The sequence below is a fragment of the Tupaia chinensis genome, unplaced genomic scaffold (assembly GCF_000334495.1).
Source record: "Tupaia chinensis unplaced genomic scaffold, TupChi_1.0 Scaffold000395_1, whole genome shotgun sequence".
Taxonomy (NCBI): Eukaryota; Metazoa; Chordata; class Mammalia; order Scandentia; family Tupaiidae; genus Tupaia; species Tupaia belangeri.
In genome coordinates this window covers 1,762,178-1,783,346 of record NW_006159897.1, presented here as the reverse complement: position 1 = coordinate 1,783,346, position 21,169 = coordinate 1,762,178, and the positions used below count along the sequence as shown (strand labels likewise).

The 21,169-nt window shown below is 43.2% G+C and overlaps 1 protein-coding gene and 1 long non-coding RNA gene across 3 annotated transcripts in view; one reads left to right on the top strand and one right to left on the bottom strand.

Moving 5' to 3' along the window:
• The window catches only part of PPM1H (protein phosphatase, Mg2+/Mn2+ dependent 1H), a gene marked incomplete at its 5' end in the record, with an annotated part of 284,823 nt that overhangs the window by 232,254 nt on the left and 31,400 nt on the right, over positions 1-21,169 (bottom strand).
• LOC102490066 (uncharacterized) lies at positions 2,358-21,129 on the top strand. Of its 2 annotated transcripts, XR_003550313.1 has the most exons (5): positions 2,358-2,530; positions 11,029-11,162; positions 13,021-13,325; positions 13,823-13,991; positions 20,151-21,129. It is a non-coding gene; the product is annotated as an uncharacterized LOC102490066 (long non-coding RNA). The 2 variants fall into 2 exon arrangements; XR_335350.1 differs by lacking the exon at positions 2,358-2,530 and having other exon boundaries at positions 10,990-11,162.

The window sequence follows — 21,169 nt, the reverse complement described above, 5'->3', positions numbered from 1 at the left end:
AATGCCAGGCCTCATGAAGCAGGTCCCAGACTCTTAGCTTAGCTGAATAGCCCCAACCTATTGCCTCTGGCTCCATGGAGATGGCAGGAGGCGGGCAGCAGACTTGGTGGCCTTTAATCTGACTCGGGTTGGGACCTTGGGCATGTCTGAAGGTTTTAATAGAGTAGAACTCTGCTTCCAGCAGTGGAAGCCTCCCGGCAGAGCATAAAATGAACATGTTTTGGTCCTTGGATAAATTCCATCAAAATAGTGCTCACATACACTCAATCTCTAACATGGGTACACAGCAGACCACGTCTGAAAGGATGAACCTGCTAGTAGTGAGAATAAGGACATACTAGGATTCCGATCATGGAAAACTCCTCGTGCCCCTCTAGCCTAACAGTCTCCCATGAAATGATTGCACTGGTCATAGTAGGGTCACTATCCTAATTACATGGCAGTTTGGGCATTCAAAAACATCTTGCCAGGCCCCAAACCAACAATTCAAAGCTCAGGAATTAGAGCTGGCAGGAGGCATTTCCTCACATAATTGCATCCTTCTCAATAAGCTGGACTCTGTGCAGTTAGGAGCGGAAAAGGGACGGGGGAGTGTGGGGCCTGTTTCTGAAGTTCTCACCATTCTGATGTAGCTCTACATGCTTAAGACATCTCACCTGGAGAGGGCCTTTTAACAGCAAGGGCACGTGACAGATATGGAACCAGTCCTGTAGAGAACCATGCCCTGTTCCATCAATGTGGCCAAACTGGAACTCAGATCCTCAGTTTACAGCCCCCTTTCGTCCCATGCCCCTGGCAAATCGGTGAAATTAAAGTCTCTGGCAATGACCTGGTTTGCACAAGGAGACTGTTTATCATACCAGGTAAAACTTCATCATGACAAGTTAGCAATGAGAGCACTAAAATATTATGTATTTTGGGAAGATCCCAAACAGAAAAAATACAATAGAGGAGAAACTGGTAAAATCAGAAGAAAGTCTACACTTGAGTTAATACTATGGCCACACCACAATCTCTTCTCCTTCATTCTCCTCTTAAGATTTGGAGCATGCACCTAATGTGTTTTTCAAGCCACCAAGTCCGGGACTTGAACCTCGAAGTTAGCCATGTGGAATCCAGCTGCCTTAACCACTGTACCACCTGCTGGCCCAAGTACTATATTTTAAAACAATAAATAACAAATTGAACAGTAGCACCATAAGTATATACTCCTCAGTCTATGGGAAATGTCTACCCCCATCCTCGCTCAAGGAATATTTATCAAAATATAAGACCTTATTTTCTAGTCTTGGAGCAATAAGATGTTACCAGATATGCCAATCAAAGTGACAAATGAGGGGGAGAAAAATCTTCTCAAATATTTAATCATTTGGATGGTTTTAAGCTGTCAGAAGAACTGGACAGTGACACAGTGATAAGGCAACTCTGCAAGGCTGACTCACAGGGGAAGGTTCTGCATTCCCACCCAGAGATCTCTCTTTATAAGCCAGGCATGCGTGTGCCCAGGATCCAGGGCTCTCTGAGGCTGGGGATGGACTGCAGGACTCTGACCCTGTCGGCAGTGCCCTTCTCCCTGTCTCTGTCACTCTTGCTCATGGAAGAAAATTACTAAAATTAAAAACAAATCAAAAGAACAAACAAGCAAACAAAAACAGTTGTCACATACAAAATAGTTGAGATTTTTCTAGACTGCCAACATTTCACATATACAAACACAGAAGCACAAGAGCCCAGCAGCTTCAGGGTCTGCTGAAACAGAGGGTATGCCATGGGGTGTAACAAGGGATGGGGTTGCTTTGGTTTAAGGAGGGGAAGGTTAATTTGGCAATAGATTAGAGAGGAATGCAGGAAGAACAGTCGGACGACCTAAAAATGGTTATCCAGCCACAGATAAAGAAGTACTGTGCTGGGGGTGAGCCATGGGGCAGGGAGATACTGAACCAGCCTAAGAATGGGGTCACTTGAGAGGTTGCATACAAGGAGCCTGGCTGAGTGGGGAGAAGACGTGGAGAAAGGGAGGTGCCACATCTCTCACTCGGCAGGCACAGAGGAACAGCACAGACGTCGCAGACAGGCCGAAAGGTAGAAAATATACGAGGTGACAGGGTAAATGAAGCAGTCACTAAAGAGTCACACAGACTGTTTTTAACTTTCTAAAAACCTGCAGCTTTGCAAAGCTCACTGATTCAACAAGTCTTTATTAAACATCAACCACGTACTAGTTACTATATTACACTTTGGAATCCCAAGATGTTCAAGATGCAGACATTGCTGCTCTTATGAATGAGCCAGGCTAGGGCCAGGCATATAAAACACAGTCCAAGGTGAGACTGGCTGAGGTCTACTTACTAACATGCTAGGTGTGATGGCGGGAGCCTTACTGAATTAATTTATTTACTCCACACATATTTATTGAGCACTTACAAGTGCTAGGCTGTTCTAAGTACCAGGTACATGACACTGAGTGAAACAGATAAGGGCATGGCCCTCATGGTGCTCATTCTGTTTGGAGAAAACGGACAGTATATAGGTAAGCAAATCAATGGGCAAGGTAAGTCCCAATACTGCTCTGTCCAGAGGTTAACAGGGAGACGAGATAGCATGGAAGAACAGGTAGACTTGTACTAAACATACATGGTGGTTATGGATGACCATGCGAGGACATCCCAGTCCCCTGTCCATGCCAGGTGCACCCGTGCCCATGACCCAGGCTGGTCGGGGCTGGATTGTGGCTTTGAGACCCTGTTGCAGGGGCCTGCCTCTCGTTTTCTCTGTGTACACACAGGCATGCACATTGACTCTTTTTCTCTCATGGAAGTAAATAAATAACTTAAAAAAATCTGTACGATGAAACATTTGATCAATGATAATCTGTCCACTTTTATTTGTCACTTCTGATAATATAATATTTTAGGGTGAACTGTTAGAATTTGGCAAATTAGTTCAGTTTCTTTCATTTGAATGACATTTCTGTAACATCTTATTATAATTACTAACAAGGTTAGAAAATAAGGTCTCATGCTTTGACAAATATTCATGTGAGGTGGTGCAGACACTTCCTGCAGGGTGACCTTTGAAGACCCTGTTGCAGGGACCTGCCTCTCGTTTTCTCTGTGTACACACAGGCATGCACATTGACTCTTTTTCTCTCATGGAAGTAAATAAATAACTTAAAAAAATCTGTACGATGAAACATTTGATCAATGATAATCTGTCCACTTTTATTTGTCACTTCTGATAATATAATATTTTAGGGTGAACTGTTAGAATTTGGCAAATTAGTTCAGTTTCTTTCATTTGAATGACATTTCTGTAACATCTTATTATAATTACTAACAAGGTTAGAAAATAAGGTCTCATGCTTTGACAAATATTCATGTGAGGTGGTGCAGACACTTCCTGCAGGGTGACCTGCAAGGCAAGGAGGCACCTGCCTGCAAAGAAGATGGCTGTGTTCACGTTCCAGGCTGAGGGGACAGCAATTGCAAGGGCCTGCCGTGGAGGCAAGTTCCACATGGCCAGAGTACAGAGGGGAGGTCAGTGTGACTGGAGCCAGGGCGGTTGTGCTCAAGGTGGCCGGGGCCATACCCCAGGAGGCCTGGAAGCCACTAAGGGCTCTCAAGCAGGAGTGATCCAATCTGCTTGACATTTTTACCGATCATTCTGAGAGCTACATGAAGAACGGGTGGTATGGATGGAGACAGAGAATGCGGAGAAACCAGTGAGGCATCTGGAAGAATCTGAAGTGGAGCTAGAAAGAGGATGTTTATGGGATATATTTTAGAGAGAGAGCCAAAAGAACGTGCTGATGAGGGGATAGTAGTGAGGAAAATATGAACATGAAATGACACCCAACTATCTGACTTCATCACTTGAGTGGATAGTGGTGCCATGTACTGAGGTTTATCAAGTGGAGGGAGAGGTGGAATTTAAGGGGAAAGGGACAGGGAAACTGGCAATGAGGACTTCTGCCCACAAGGAAGGAGCCAAGGAGTCAAGGAGCCATCCAGTGGGTGTTTTCTTCAAGGGTCCAGAGCCCAGGGCTGGAGGAAACATTTGACCATCATAAGCATATGAATGGTATTTACAGTATATATAAAATAAGAAAATGTATATCAGCATATATCAATATTGTCAGGATGTCAGTTCTTCCCAGCTTAATCCACAGATTCAATGCTCTCCCAACCAAAATTATAGTTGGTTATTTCTTGTGGCTATAGATAAACTGATCCTAAACTTTACTTGAAAGAGACGTAAAAGACCTAGAAAAGGCAACACAGCATCGGAAGAAAAGAACAAACCTGAAAGCCTGACAGTACCTGACTTGAAGACATATTATAAAGCTACATTAATCAAGATAATGTGATTTGGTAAAAGAAAACTATTAATACAATGGACCAATGGAGTATAACAGTCCAAAAATAGGCCCATATAAGTTTTATGTGTGTGTATGTATGTATATACATACATGTTTGTATGTACACACACACATATATAGATAGATAGATATTCTAGGATGATTATGGGATATATATTATATATTATGTATTATATATTATGTATTATGTGTGTGTGTGTGTGTGTGTGTATGAACGACAGCAAGAAAATATCAATTCCTTTATGATTTGCCTATTTGGAATTAGAAAAGATATTTCCATAAAAGTGATGTTAAGTGCTTCATAAGTGTGCTCTATATAGTTTTTGAGAAAATGTATTACATGGTAGAACCAGGATAGAAATACTTCATGCCTAGACTGGGAACGTTATGAAAACAGCAAGTTCAAACTTAGTACCTCGCACATGTATTTAGTCTCAGGTGCAATCAATTATAAGATGAACAATCAATTTGCACAGCACTAAGAATAAACAAAACCAAGAAAACTGTAAAACAATGCTTTCTTGTTCCTCACGATTATAATTATTGGAAAAGCTTTCACTATTAGATTTATCATGTATCAATCATGCACCTACATAAAAAAGAAAATAACAGCTAAGATACTCCTAACATGGGGAACCAGCAGTTAGCGTAATGGCTATGTCACTGGACTCCCACGTAGTCGACCGCGGGTCGCGTCCCAGACCCGGTGGTTTAAAACTCACGCTGGGCACGTGTGCGTGCGTGCCCAAGATCCCAAGAGGAGAATGGAGGAGAAGGGATTGCGGTGTGGCCATCCCCCCTGGGGGGTGATTTCTCGCTTTCTGTCTCTATGTCTCTCTCTGTCTGTCTGGCGAGTACACGCGTCCTACAGCGTAAACCTCTCCAAAAAAAAAAAAAAAATACTCCTAACACGTCTCACCATTCGCAGTCTGACTTTTGTGAGTCACTTTAACTCAGCCAGTGACGTCAATTTTCTTCCACGTAAAGCTCCTCTATCATCCCGGGATATACTTCTAGTTGGCCACTTCAATCTGCCAGTTTTGAGGCTGGCATGTCTTGTTCTTAGTCAGTATCAGGCAGCTTTTTAGATAAACAAGACTCACATTCACATAGTTTTGAGTAATTTCCTTTTCAGTTTGGCTGACATCTCTGTGTGCACACACACACGCATGTGACTGGGTGCGTGTGCACAATAACATCTTTGGAGAAGAGACTCTATGAATTGTTTGGTGTTAAAATGAACCTACGGCTGCAACCTTAGCCACAAGCAATTGTATGCGGTATTGTAACAGTAACTGCTTTTCGTAACCTACGCCTCTGACCCTGATGTCCTTTGCTCCTTGAACATTCAAGAAATATTTAGTTTTTAAAAGAATACTGGGTTTTTAATCAGCATTTCCTATCTAAACTTGGTTTTTCCTCAACGTAGTCCCAGATTACTGGAGAATCCGCAGCTACAGTTCCAAGTTGGCAGGAAGTTTGACGAGGCGATGCTCTAAGCCTCAACAACAGTCCTGTGCAGTTCATGAACTGGGCACTCCAGTCTCTCAGTGCTGTGAGATTCCTTTCGTGTCTTCGAAGGGATCTATCAATTTCTCCTGCTTCCAGCTGCATACTTTGTTATCTGCAAGGCAATTCGTTTGCCCTAACTCTGTAACCCAGCTTTAGCTACTTACCTTCTGTCTCAGGGCCCCCGAATCTCTTATCTATTTCTTTGGGGAAAAAAATTTTAAAAACAACAACAACAACAAAAAACCAAGCAACTAAGGTCATTCCTTCAACAAAATTCTTTACTAACACCAAATTTACATCCTATTGATTTATTTCCATGAGACTATGTTTACAAAACACTTTTGTTACAGTGTTGACTCATGACTTAATAGTTTTGAAGGCCCAGCCATGACCATGCTTCTAAGACACTGGGCTGCCCTGGCAGGAACCAACCACATGAGTGACCGGGGTTTGATTCCCAGTCAAATGGAGAGGCTAGTGTAGGGGTGTGCACTTGCAATCCTAGATAAAGGTTAGGAGCTCAAAGCTGGTCTGGGCAACATGGCAAAAGCGGGGCATGGTGGCTTGCACCTGTTAAACTGAAGGGACTTCGCATATGAATTTGGAGGAATGTAATTCAGCCTGTAACACTAGCCTTTTACAGAAAACATTCCCAAGCCCTGGGTCACACTACTGAATGAGAAGCCCTGCAGGAGACAGGCTCAACCATGCACCAGTCATTCCAGCCACCAGAACACAGTGCTGTCTAGACCCGTGAGGGAAGCCACTTCGGATGGGCCATCCACAGTTGAGTGCCTACTAAAAGCCACCAGCTCAGCCACTCCTGGCAGTAGCTTGCAGGGCAGAGAGAAGCCATCTCAGGGAGGTCTGCCCAGTGTAGACTTGTGACCAAATAGATGGCTGTGTTTATGTTTGGGCATGTCTTTCACAAAGCAACAGATAATGGAAACAGCTTCCCTCACAGAGGCCCCAGGGTAGGAGCTCCTGTGGAATAGAACAGAAAAGGAAAAGAGGCCACGTGGTCTGAGAGCAACGGGAGAGTTGGGTCAAAGGTAAAGACAAGCACATTCTGTAGCTAAGATCTAATAAGACAGTAATACATAGAGGATGAGGTGGTTCCTCACATTAATCGGGAACTCCCTTGGAATATTAAAAGTGGGATTGTATAAGAGAGGAGGCTGCTCCAATTAAAAGAACAAAGAACCTAAAACTAATTCCAGGAAACCCAGTTTCTGCCTCAAACTAGCTTTGAGAAGGTACCGACACTCTTGGATGTTCCATTTCCTCATTTATAAAACAGAGATGATACAAACTATCTCTCAGATTATTTGCAAGTATTATCCATAAAAGCATGGCATGCCTCGCATAGCACTGGGTCAACGGCAGGCATTCTATCCTGTACCTCTTTCAGTCTTTCTAAAACAGTTGTGATGTTTCCACTATATGAAAGGTTTATTAATAAGCTCAGAAGTTTTAAAAATGCATGAGAGAGCATGCATGTGCATGAAGACAGAGAGAGTGGGAGAGAAGCACCCCCAGCAGGGTCTGATCGGGTTGTGATCCACTTTCCCCAGCCCTCCAACCCATCAGGGTTGTGTACACCCAAGGTTGGCACGTTTCAGGTCAACCAGACCAGGGAGCTGAACTGTCATCGGCCATCTGGTTTCCAGCAGTGCAGTCTAGCATGCTACAAACTGTGTCACAGAAGCTGGGCCAATAATCTCAAATTTAATAAAACAAAAATGCTTAGAAAAGGTTTTAAGCCCTATCAAGTAACACTATCACAATATATTAAAATTCAGTTTGGATTTTTGTGGGATACATAGCCACTTTATAAAATTAAGTATACTTTTTGTTTTTATGTTTCTGCTATTTAAGTTTTTCATCAACTTTAGTTACTTCTTCCAGTTATCCATCTTCACAAAGGGAGGCAAGCATGGGACTTTAAAAAGGAAAATGCTGGAGGAATTCCGTTCTTTCTGTTACCCATATCTATTCAGCAGGCATCTCCATTGTGTGTCCTCCTTATCTGCAGCAGGACCTAGCACTAACCTGGTATACAAGAGGTGCTAAATATTTACTGGGGACCAACAGAGGCATAATGGTTATGTTGCTGGACTCCCATGTAGTCGACCATGGTTCAAATCTTGGATCTGGTGGCTTAAAACTCATGCTAGATACGTGTGCATGCATGCCCAAAATCCTGAGAAGAGAATGGAGGAGAAGGGATTGTGGCATGGCCATTCCCCTGGAGGGTGATTTCTTGCTTTCTCTCTGGTCAGTGCACGTGCCCTATAGCCAAAAATCTCTCTAAATAAAAAAGAAAAGAGAGAAAGCCCAAATTTCCAGATAGAATTAAGGAGAAATTCCCTTTAATGTGTTTTGGATCTGTGACTCAGTGGAAGCCGTGATTTATTTTGGAAACACGACCCTGAGTGGATAAGTCCAATAAACATCCCTACCCTAACTCGTAATTCCTGTTTGAAGGCCAGGAGCATGGGTAGTTCTCCATGTGTGGTTCTCAGACTGACAGCACCAGCATCACTGGGACTTTTTAGAAATGCAAATTCTGTGCTCCATTCCGACCTACTCAGCAGATGATGTTTAACAAGCCCTGCGGGGGACTCCAATACATATTAAATTTAAGAACTAGTAGCCTAGGTAAAGAATTTAAAAGAAATAAAAGGGCTTACTTCTTTCATTCCATGAGAGAGACTGACAGACTGAGGCAGACACTCTGGATGGAGTTTTCACACCATGCCCACCCCAGCCAGGCCGGATCAGAGATGCCTGGACATGAACCTAGACTCTTTTTTCCCATGTGGGTATAGTATATCATTGTGCCACCATGTGGCTCGGTCAACTGCAACATGCCAGGAACAGATGTCCAATATTCTGATGAGCTGGCGGGCTGGGGAAAAGGGATCACATTATGATCAGACCCTGCTGGGGACCAGGCTTCTCTCTCTCTCCTCCCCATCCCCATGCATGCACATGCTCTACCACAAAATTTTCAATCGGGGTTATTAATAAAACTTTTGGGTCACCATGTGGCTCGGTCAACTGCAACATGCCAGGAACAGATGTCCAATATTCTGATGAGCTGGCGGGCTGGGGAAAAGGGATCACATTATGATCAGACCCTGCTGGGGACCAGGCTTCTCTCTCTCTCCTCCCCATCCCCATGCATGCACATGCTCTACCACAAAATTTTCAATCGGGGTTATTAATAAAACTTTTGGGTAGGCAATACTTCTATTTTAGTACGACTGAATAGGTGCCTGCCACTTGCCCAGTGCTATGCAAGGCACATCAGACTTTTATGGCTAATACTTACAAATTGTTAGGGAGGCAGATTGTATCATCTCTGCTTCATGGATGAGGAAACAGAGCGTCTAAGAGTCTCAGGACCTGCCAAAGTTAGTTTGAGGCAGAAACTGGATGTTATCAGTTGCCTTTGACAAACAAATGTCCATTCTCTCAGTTTCACAACTTAGCTCATTCACCCTGTGAATCACTGGCTAATTAGTCCAATGGTTTTTACTTCCAAGCATTAAAAAAAAAAAAAAAAAAAAAAAAGTCCTGTATTTTTTCTATTCCTTCTTCCTTTCCCCACCATTATAAAAAGCAAATAAAATCAAGCACTTTGCAATCACACCACATACATGAACGGCCCTAGGTAAATGGAATCTGTGGGACTTATTTGAATGCTACTTATTATGAAAGAACGGATCACTGAAAAGTCAACCTCAAATCTTCTAGACATACAACTTAATGATTTGGGTGGATAATCTGACATAGAGACAGTCACGGGAGCTGTGGATTTAGGAAATACAATACATTCTGACCCATCAAGCAGGTGTCCACACCCCTGGGAACTTTACTGACTACAGCCCCTGATGAGGCACATGTGGACACACCTGAGCCTCCCCATCCGACTAGCTGGACTGACTGGGACCCAATGAAGGACAACCAAACCTTGTTGTGACAATCTACTAAAACTTTTGTGGTCTGGCTCAAAAATTACAGCTGGGTCGGGCAGATGATCTCTTTTAAGTGCTAAACAAAGAAACCCAGGAAGGTTTTGCCAACTAGCTGTGGAAACCAAATGAGAAAAGCATTGAATTCTTAGGGAGCACTGTGAACAGCTATGATGGGCGACTGCCAAGCTTCAGTTATGTGGAGGAACAGAAGGTATAAAGGAAGAGGAGGCCATTCTATCACAAGTGGAGACTAGTGCAGGGACAAAGAGAAAAACAGAGTTTACAGGCTGCAGGATAGATGAGAAGGCCCCTAGCCAAAGCATCAAGGCTAGTTTCTACACTGGGCAGCCCAGCCCAGGAGACAGCTTTAGGATAGGCCCTTCACTTGACTCCCATGCACACGACTCCAGCGATTTCTCACAAGCGAAGGAGCTAAGGTACAGCACATGAGCACCCTTCAACGTGCTGTGAGTACTGCTGCATTCCTGTGCAAGGATGCAGAATGGGTGCAGAATGTTTGCAAGGTTAATGAAATGAATTATTGTAGATATCTAAAATGACGGTGAACTCTGCTTTCTCCTTTAAAATGATCCATCTGCTTATCGAGGCAATGTTTTCTAAGTTAATTAAGTATGGAGCAGAAAGTCTTCCAAGCAGACACTTTTAATTAATTCTTAATTATGAATGCCCACATACGTCCTCCAAGTAGGCAAAAATGTATGGTGTAAGGAGATAAACGGGGGGTGGGGGGGGGAAGGCACAGAGAAGGAAGAACACAACACTCCTGTTTTTGATGCTTTTTAGTTCGACTTATCAGATGTCAAAACGGCTTCAAAAAACACCTACCTTGAGGATGGTTTGGAAAACAGTGAGAACATACACAAATCGTAACACACTCCTTACTTAATTTGTTCCTCTTCATTCTTATATGTTGCTAAGAGACTGTCTTTTCAAGGCTCGAATACACAGATTTTTCCCAATTTAGAAATCAGGAGGACTTGCATAAAACTTCACAAAGGCAGCCAGTTAGAGGTAGACATTTATTTGGTAATGATCAACCCACATTTCTCCAAACAACTTCCTGAAACATATTATTGAATGCTTGGGTGACGCATGCAAATTTAGTGTCTCTAGTTAATCCATCTGCTTTGTTAGTGTGCACACACTGAAGTTTGGGATGACCCTTCCCTCCTTACTGAAGGGGAACCAGGACAGTCGCTCTCCCACTGAAAGAGAAACAGCCTTCGACTGGAGGCCACTGAAAGACGATGAGCACGTCATGATTGCTGGTGAGTTGTCAAGGATACTGATCACCGCCATCAGGGGTAAACTGATAAAAGATCAAAGATTGGTATGGGGAACCGAGAATCGGTATAGGAGTATATTGGAACAGTCGTAGAGATTATAACAGTATATTCTTATTCTGTAATTTAGAAATTATGGCATACAGTATAGCATGCTATTAAACTGGTACATTAGAGGATAATGATATTATGAAAGACCATTTTTCCCTTAGCATTCTCGAGTGCACTTTGGTATTTGTTTTGTAGTTTATTAACCATCTGAGAGCCTGAGAAAAGAAACAAAACGGCAATATATACCTGGGACAACTGAAGATAAAAATAAAAAAAGCAAACCTTCAGCATAACTGAAATTAGAATGTAAATCAATGGGGGAATGGCTGAATTCACAAAAAGTTGACGAACAAACCTCTTTCTCTTTAGAAAGGACTCATTTGAACACTTTCAAATGTCCAAATATAGGGCCAGCCTGTGGAATGGTGGTTAAGGTAGCACGGCCAACTGTGCAGTTTGAGTCCTGATTCGGTAGCTTAAGAACATGTCAGGAGCACGTGCATGAGGGAGGGAGAAATGGGGGAGAAGGGGTTGAAACATGATGATGCCCCATGGGAGACACTCACTTTTTCTCTCTGGCAAAAAACAAACAAACAAACAAAAATTAAATTGAATTGAATTAAAATCCAAGTATATAGTCACTAGAAGAGTTTGGCTTTGTTTTGTTTTACTAGAGAGCACATGTGCTCACCAGAGAAACACAGAAAGAGAGAAGAAAGCGCCCCCAGTGGGGATGGTCATACTGCCTCACACTACATCTCATCTCCTCCATCTCCCTCTATATGGGTTTTTGGGTAGACACGTGCCTGGTGTGTTTCTCAAGCTGCTAGGTCTGGGACTTGAACTAGAAGGTTGGCCAGGTAAGATCTGCTACCCCAATTGGCAAGTCACAGGGTGACCCAGAAGAGCTTCTTCATAAACTAACACTAAAGAATCATAGCGACAGGTCAACTTTGCTGAGACAAATTAACGGCTTTTATTTGCATATAAAGAAACATAACTAGAGCTGCCCTGTAGCCTAGTGATTAACCTGGATCCCACCTAGCTGACCTCAGTTCAAATCCTGACTCCAGTGGCTCGAAAAGCACTCCTGACATCTCTGCATGCATGCCCAAAATCTGGACAGGATGAAGCAACGGAGAAGGGAGTGCAGCATGACCATGCCTCGTTGAAGGGTGCTGTCTCCCCCTCCCTCCCTCTCACTCTGTCTGTCTCTGGCGAGTGCATGTGCCCTCTCTCAGAAAGAAAGGAAGGACGAACTAAACAAACAAACATAACTGGATTCAATTATAAAGAAGACAAAGTCTAAAGAGTTTCAATCTTCGTTGGATTTGTATGAGAGCCTGACCTCATACATTTTAAAAAGCATTATAACCGCTTTGGAGAAGAGGACTAAAAAGATCTGAGTTTGCAATGAACTGTTCATGTCTACTCAAAATTCGTGTTAAAATCCTAACCCCCATATGATGTTTCTGGAAGGTGGGACCTTTGAGAAGTGATTAGGTCACAGGAGTGGGGCCCTCATGGCTGGAATTAGTGCTCTTTTAAAACAGTCTCCAGGGAGCTCTCACGCCCTCTTTCTACCACATAAGGGTATGTTAGAGTCAGCACGGAGAGAAATGGTGATGCCAGAGACAGTGTGGGAGGAGGGTGGGAAATGGGGGAGAACGAGAGGGAGGGAATCAATGGGAAAAAGAAAGAAGCCAAACATTTTATGGAACAAAAATGGAAACTTGTCTGATGATAACGTCCATGGTAATATCTTTGACTGATGGGAAAATTCATTTGATAGGTTGTAACGATACATAGTGACTGATGGTAAGAAAGGAAAGAAGGACAAGGAGAAGAAGAGGAGAGAAGAAAACAGTTGGGATTTGTAACTTGGAAGAGGTCCCTCACCAAAACGCAGGCATGTTGTCTCAGTCATCTCAGACTGCCTGCCTCTAAGACCATGAGAAGTAAAATCCTGTTGTTTATAAGCATCCAGTGTGTGGTATTTTGTTATAGAACTCAAATGGACTAACCCAGAGCTACGGTCTCAATTCTGCTTCTCGGGCTCGTTCATTTCATTTCCCTGAATACTATTTTCTCATCTGGGTAAGAGAGGAAAGAAGTGTGTGGCAAGGGCTGGGGTGGGCACTGACGTTTCCTGAGCACCTCCTACATGGCCAGCGTTGTCCTTACATCTAACCCAATCCTCACGCCAGTTCCTGATTTTATAAAAAGGGAACTGAGGACGGGGAGGAAACTACCCAGCATCACGGGGGAGGTAGCACAAACAGGGTTTCAGCCTAGTCTCTCTGGTTTCAAAGCATTACCGCTTGATGGCCATGATGACTCGCATATTCTACTTCCAGAGTCTGAGGATAAATGTGAGCATCCCCTCCTCAATGCTCGCACATATGTCTGACCCCATATACTGTGATGTAACATCCAAGTCACATCTCAGAGAGCGCCCTCTCCAGCAAACTCTCCCCGCCCCCACAACCTAAACCCAGACAAGCTTTTAGAACAGAGAACTGGAGGCTCAAAAAAAAAGTCAGAGTCATCCACCTTTATTTCCATGTAACCTGATATATTTTTGTGAGATACAGTTTGCTCAGGGAGCAGAGCAGATATTCCAGTCCTGCGAGTCTGGTACCTTCTCACAGAGGAGCAGAGGAGTGCGTGCTGCTGCACAATGAACGTCAGTATTCCTGATTCCATATGTCCCCAGTGGGCACCAGCCAAATCTCCAAGTCATTGCTTCCACACCCATAGGAGGTAAGTTTACATTTATAATGAAGGAATGACAGTGATCAGCAAGAACATGCTATTAGTGCTCGTATTTCTATTTTTAAATTTCTCGAATGAGAGGAAAAGACTGAGCATCGTTAATAATGGAACTTGCCGTCTAGTTTCATATAGTGCTTGCTGCTTCACAGATGAAATCTGAAGCCAAACAAGGCACCCTGGCAGTTTGTGCCTTCAGGCAACAGAGGCCCTTTGGGTGAAATGAAATTTTTCTGCTGATGGGAACTGCCAGTAGTACTTGCTCTAAAATGATACACATCTTTATAGGCACTGCCTCTACACAAGTGCGACCTCACATACGCTTCCTGTTAGGCCTACCGAGCTGAATTAAAAGAGCAGGGCTGTTCTCCCAGCGAGACTTGTTCTTAACATTCGTAACGGGTGAATAAAATCCTCCTTATACATGATAGCCGATTAATGACAATTAACATGCTTTAAGGTGCCATGATCAGAAGCCCCTGACAGGCAGGTTTATGTAAAAAGAGCCTCGGCTCCAGGCGTCCCTGGGGCTCTCCAAGGCCACTTGCCCTTGAAGCTTTAGGAGGTCAGTGCAAGGATTTGGTTCCAAATTTAGGCAAGAAGGACACGTTCTAAATGCTGCTAATTCTGATATAAACTTCCAAGATTAGAATAAAATGGAGTAATAATATTTAAAAGTCCGAGAAATAATCTAACTGTAACGTGCTTTACTGAAGGTGTTCCTCTAAAATCAGTTTGAAGACATGACTGACGAATAAAGGAAATTCTTTAAAGTAAGCTTTTCAAAAACTATTAGGATTTTTAAAAGGTGTTTGCAAAGCAGAGATCTTTTGGCACAGTGCATGACTGCCTAGCACTAGAACACTTTCCAGACAAAGCTCACCACCCCATAATCACTCTCCACTCTCTGGAGCGCAAGCTAGCAATTATCAAAGCTCTAATGGATACCCACCTCCACCTCTGGTGGTGGCCTACCTGGGTTCAGAAATCCGAATCTTCCCCTTGTCAGCTGAGGTCTTGGACAAGCCGTGTAAGCTCTAAGAGCTAGTTCTTCATTTACATGTAATAATCCTGACATGGGGTTACTGTGAGGATTAACTAAGATACACATGTACAACCCTCCCTTCACCCAATGCCTGGCACATAAGAAGGGCTCAGTAATGGGTGCGGGCTCTCATTACGGTAGTAATTATCATTGCTACCAGGAATGATGGTGGAAATGGAACTAGTGAGGTTCCACTGTAGATGGAGGACCCAGCCATGTCCTGAGTCACCCAGCCACAGTGTAGAGGCAATCACGTAGACCTATGGCTGATTAAACATCTTCCTATCAAGTGGGTTGAACTAAATATTCCACCACTGACCACTGCTTTCTTTTTTTTTTTTTTTTAATCGATAGAGAGCATATGTGTGTGCATGAAAGAGAGAGGGCAGGCACTTCAGACAGGGTTCTGTCACACCATGATCCTAGTCCTCCAGTTCCTCAGGATGTTGGATGCCCCAGGTGTTTTCAGGCCAACCCAGGGATCCAAACCCGTGGCTGTCCATGTGACTTCCACCATGCAGTCCAGTATACCATGGACTACCGTACCTAGTCTGGGCCTGACTATTGCTTTTTTTTTTTTTAATGAAATATGTAGGTAGCAACCGAATTGCTGGGTTTGGGGATGCAATCATAATGCCCGTCACAGACGGCCCACTTTATAAGGTGAATCTAAGCCTGCTGGATGACATATGGACAGATCAGGTAACACACAAGCTCCCAAGTTCTTCTCATTTGAAGTAGCCCGGGTACCTCATTTCTTCTGAGATGCCTCCATCAATAACAAGTCTGAATGACTCTTGAAATGCTTTAGGATGAAAACAGCTGTTGAAGGGGTGGACACATGTCAGTGGTAAAAACTCTAAAAGGAGAACACAGAGCTTAGCTAAAAACAAAGCAACAGGAAGTCAGGCACATGCATGATCCTGAAATACCCTGAATAGTATCATAAGACTTCTACCCTGGAAAGAGTTGCAACCTCCTTATCTTAATGCTTTTGTGATATCTGACAGAAGGGGCGGGAAAATAACTGTGAATAAGATGAATTCTGATTAAGTAACGACTAGGTTAGTGATGGTGTCACTTAACCACCAAAGATAAGAACCTGGTCTATAATCTAGATTCAGTTGGATAGAAAATGACCAAGAGTACTGCCCCACCCCCCATCATTCCAATGGCAGAATAAAATGAGGCAAAAATAATCCACTTCACTTAAGATTTGCAGACTTACTGTCTACCACATAACCAGCATTGTGTCTGGTTGTCATTATGGGTATGAGTGAGTGCATGTGTGTGTGTGTGGGGGGGTGTGTGTGCGCGCATGTGTGTGTGTCTAAAGAAATTGAACACTTTCAAAAATATGACTCAGTCAATAGGTTTTATATGAATATTTAGTCAGAATAGAATATCAAGCAAGTCATCAGTTTCCAGAAAAGAACTAAGAAATATAAGGACAACTCTAAACTGTGGTAACACTGACATGTTTACAGGCAACCTGATTGGTTTCAGAAAGGAAACCAACTTATTTCTTTTGGAGGCATCTACAATAAGCAATCTTAGCAGATGAAACCTTATACCATAAAAAGAACAGGGTATAGAAATATAAACTTGAACTGGTTAAAACTGTTCATACTACCACCACTTCAATGGACTCATGTACACTGTCGGTATTTTTTTTTGGAGAGGTTTTTTTGCCATAGGGTGCGTGCACTCGCCAGACAGACAGAGAGAGACACAGAGAGACAGAAAGCGAGAAATCACCCCCCAGGGGGGATGGCTACGCTGCAATCCCTTCTCCTCCATTCTCCTCTTGGGATCTTGGGCACGCACGCACACGCGCCCGGCATGAGTTTTAAGCCACCAGGTCTGGGACGCAAACCGTGGTTGACTACATGGGAGTCCAGCGACATAGCCATTATGCTAACTGCTGGTCCCCACTGTCGGTATTTCTCGTGTGGAACTGATAAAAAAAAAAAATCTTCAAAAAGGCCACACTACATTCGGCATTAAAAGGAATTGATCCCATATACAAAAAGGTCCACACACAGAACTTCGTGGGCCCTAAGAAAGAAAAATACTCACCAGAAGACAGAATTGTGCATGCTTTATCATGAGATATGGGCAAAGGGATTGCTGATGATGCCAAGCAGTGAAAGGAACTGCAGGAGAAAGCCACGGAGGTTGGTGTGACCTCTTCAGGAGTCACCCAAGACCATCACCATGAGCTTCCTGTCACAGCTCAGTCTGCAATGTCACTTGTTCTTTACTAGTATATAAAATAGTCTGTCTAAAATGGATGGCATTGCAGTATATAAAATATTAATGCCTTAGAAACATCAATGCAAACCTATGAACTTCACAAAGATTTGTTTCTAGTTCTGACCCAGACGTAGGGCAGCAGCTGCCTAGCCTTTCCAATGCCAGCCCCATCTGTGGGCCCTCCTGAGAAGCAGGGTGAGTGGTGAAGGGGCTTCTGAGCCAGGCTGCCCTGGTTCAAACTCAGGCTCTGCCACACACGCTAGCTGTGGGACCTTGGACAAGTGACTTCTCTCTTCTGGGCTTCCGATTCCTCATTTATAAAACAAGGATAACAGTTCCCATCTCACAGAGTTGTTGTAATAGTTAAACGAGTATCTGAGAGGAGCTTAGAACTGCTCCTGGCACATGGTATGCATCACATAAAGTACTTGTTAAAGAAAATCAGCGCCCAGACTTTGGCATCAGACTGTTCTCCAAAGAGAGAAACCAGCGTTTCTCAAAGAAATGACATATCTTAGGGCAGAGAAGATTAAGAATGGACAAGGGCCTACCTGAGACTAGCAGGAAGGTAGGGAGAGAATGCTCATGGAGGCCAGGGGAAGTGCTGAAAAGACAAATCACTATCCAAGATGAGACTTCATGGGCGTCAACGATAGCAAAGCATCTGAATGGGAAAGGCATGATGTCATAAGAATATCCACATGAGAAAAGTTAATATAAAGTAGACAATGAGGTGTCATGATGCAAAAGAAGGGAGAGGCGGATCTGCTTCATTTTTAATTTTAATAAATATAAGAGTGCTAGCTGTTTTGTTTCTTCAATGAAATATTTATCTGCTTAAGTAGAGAAGAGTAATTGCAGGAAACTCACCAATACAAGTTCTAGCAAAGGGAGAGAGTGTACCACCATTAACAGGAAGGTCTTAACATAATAAACAGAGGAAAGAAAATTGAATGGTGTGTCAAGATGATGAATTAGCTAAATGTTCTGAGAGGTGCATTAACTGCAGACTTCATCCCTCATATCCTAGAGCTGATACCCTTAGATGGCCCTACTAATTGGAGTGAGATGGTAATAAACTTCCAATGATGCAAAAAACCAGGCAGACATTAGGGTGATGGGGTAATGGCCTATGAAATGCCAACTGGGCAAAACTTAGAAAATAAAACATTCTGAGAGAAGCACCATACTACAAAAGAGACCCGATGTGAAGCATGATTCCAAAATCTTCCTAATGTACTGAGTAGTAGGAAATGGCATGAAGTGTTTTTTCTGTTTTTCTATGCAAAAATCCATCATGACTTTTCCAATGACCCAGTAACACTGAGGGCAAATATAAAATGGGGCCCTGCGAAGTGACAGTGGCTTGGATGTGATGAACTTAGGCATGACCAAAAATCAATCAGCTGATAACTACATCCTGCCATTTCAGCTGGCCAGACTATTTTTCTGGTTCTGATCGTATGTCTATAATTGTCGAAAAATACTATTATATTATTGTAACCGTAAGAGAGTCTCAAAATGGATATTGCTCTATGAGTCATGAGTTATCAAAATCTATGCTGCTACAAACCTAGGAATGTGGACAGATTTAAGAACATATGAACCACCATGGTGTTGGTATTTTAGAGCAAGCTTAAGTGCTAGGTGCTTCATGATCACTGGAGTTCTGTGCGCCTCATCCAGCAGAGTGTTAAAAAGTATCATTATTAGGCCAGTAAGTGGCATGGTGCTTAAGGCACTGGACTCCAACATGGTTGACCTCTGTATGAGTCCCAGACCCAGCAGCTTGAAAATCACGCCAGGTGCGTATGAGTGTGTGCCCAAAATTCCAGGAGGAGAATGGAGGAGAAAGGATTGTGGCATGGCCATCTCCTGGGGTAGGGTGTGTGTGGGGGTGATTTCTCACTTTCCATCTCTCTGTTTCCCTCTGGCAAATGTATATATCCTCTGGAAAAAAAAAAAAAAAAGAATAGCACCCCCACAGGGTTCCTATGAGCCTGGAAGACTAGAGGGAGAACTGGAATGGAAAGACCCTGTTCAGGTTAACGCTCCTTTCCTCCCTTTAAGAGAGAGAGAGAGAGAGAGAGAGAGAGAGGGAGGGAGGGAGGGAGGGAGAATGAATGAATCATTACTGTAGTTTAAATTGTTAAAAGATTTAAGTCTTTAATCCATGTTCAAATAGAGTTAGGTGTTTAAATAATTGATTTTCAAAGTTTGGTTTACAAATTGAATCATTTGAGCACTAAAGTCCAAATAGTAGCAGATGTTCTTCATGAACAAAAGCCCTCTGGACATTAAAGAATACATAAAGTAGGTCACCAACAGAATATCCAGAAGATGTAAACAGTATCTCTCCACAGGAAAGACTGTGGAGGCATACAGTGTTCCATTCTTCCATCACAATAACCCCACGGGAAACAAAAGATAAAGGCAACAGAGAAGGTGTGAGAAAGAAATGCAACACGGTTGGTTAGAGTCCTTCCTCCAGAGTTTCTCTATTAGAAGTAGGACATGGGGTAATGGGAAATGAATCGCAACAGACCCTGGCTTCTGTTGGTTGCAGGAATGGCTTTTTTTTTAATAACATCCTTGCTTCGGTTTTAAAATAAAGTGAATCCGAAATAGTTAAGAATGCTAATATGTCTAGAGCAATGAAATAAAATGGTGAGGATTTAGATGTAGAGGGGGTTAAAAGTGGAGGGAGCTGACAAATGCTCCTAAGGTTCCACTGGCCATTTCTCCTTGAAGGGGCTTAAATCAAAACATCACTTCTATAGCCCCGGGTCTGTTCATCCCTGGCAACTACCCTCCTATGAAATTAAAATTTTTTTTTCTTCTTTCGAAAGGTTGGATCTTACTCTTCATTGGATCTTTGCATTCCCCCTAAGACATGCAGCCTGGATGCTCACTAACAGCACCCAGGAAAGGAAGAGGATGGCATCTCTGAGTGTTGACACTAGCCAGGCACTAATGTGGGGGAAATTCCCATCATCCTCTCATTTTACAGATGAAGAAACTAGAGTTCTGAGGAAAGGAGCGGATTGCCCAAGGTCATCAGAGCAACTCAGTGTCCAGACTTGTGTCCAGGCTGCTGCGGAAGCCACACGCTCCTCTGTCATCCACTGCTGCCTTGCGTCCTCTGTCCCACTCTTCACACGGGGACTGTCTGTCAGTGGGTCTTTCTCAGCTCAATGGACAAATCAGCAACCTAGACTCTGAAACTGAGTGCCTAAAAAAGGCAGCATAAGTAATTTCTAGCTAAGTCTCCTTTGTTTATCCGACAAGTACTTCTCACATAAGGAACCATGTCATCCCAGCATGGATCTCAACAGCTATGTGGCGTGGAGAATTTGAATGTGTCCTGTACCAGAAAGAGGCATGAGTGCCCTTCTAAGCTTTCAATCAGCCTGACATATGTGATGAGCTCTCCGTATCAGCTTGCCCTTCAGCTTCAGGTCTGGAAAAGGTGCTTAGCTATACCCATCCAGGTCCTGGAGGCTGAAAGAAAGAGTACCAACCCCTCCCCCTTCACGAGTGTCCTCCTAATAGTCTCTACATTTAATCAGGACAGAGAGCAAGGACTTTAAAGCCAGCCTCTGAAGCTATCAGGGCAACATTGATTAAGATCATTTGTAAAAGCTTAAGGCAGAAAAGAAATTAAGATTCCATTTATTTTAATGCACTAGAAAAAGAAGCATTGGGGACAAGTAGAGGACAATCTGCTTATTGTCATGCTAAGATCACAAGCATGCATATGTAACAGGTCATCAGGAATTGAGTTCTGCCTATTTTTCCTTCTTTTTAAAGAAATTTTTGACTTAGGGCACATGCACTTATGGGGAGGGTGGGGGAAAGACACAGTGAG